We start from the raw sequence: 440 nt of genomic DNA, 5'->3' as shown, positions 1-440 counted from the left end.
TGTGTGCTTGTACTAACTGAGTATCGATTCACTCAAGGGATTATAACCGTCTGCTTTCTATAACAACTTCTGCTTTCGCAGAAGTATTCGACGGGCCGGTAGAGCGTACTATCTTTGCGTAGTATGTCTTCTACCGAGAATGTTCTACCGAAAAGGAAGAATATTCTTACGGTATGTCCAGCGCGACGCACTGGGATACGCGCTTGTTCGTTCAGCGTGAGGTGTGTATACGTGCTTTACCGCTAAGATATTCTAAGAGTTGAGAGAGGAGGAGAGATATAAGTCTTTTTACACGAAGACAGCATTATAGAATGTTCCTTTAGAAGTATGATTCTTAAACATTTTATATAATACTATGAGAGAGAGAGAGGAGAAGTTGAGAATTACAAAGTGGCTGCGAGCGGCGTTCGAAGATTATTACTGAACTATGGGTGTATCTC

The sequence above is a fragment of the Bombus vancouverensis genome, unplaced genomic scaffold (genome assembly GCF_051014615.1).
Source record: "Bombus vancouverensis nearcticus unplaced genomic scaffold, iyBomVanc1_principal scaffold0078, whole genome shotgun sequence".
Lineage (NCBI taxonomy): Eukaryota > Metazoa > Arthropoda > Insecta > Hymenoptera > Apidae > Bombus > Bombus vancouverensis.
The sequence above is the reverse complement of the archived record's forward strand: the minus strand, read 5'-3'. Positions refer to the sequence as shown.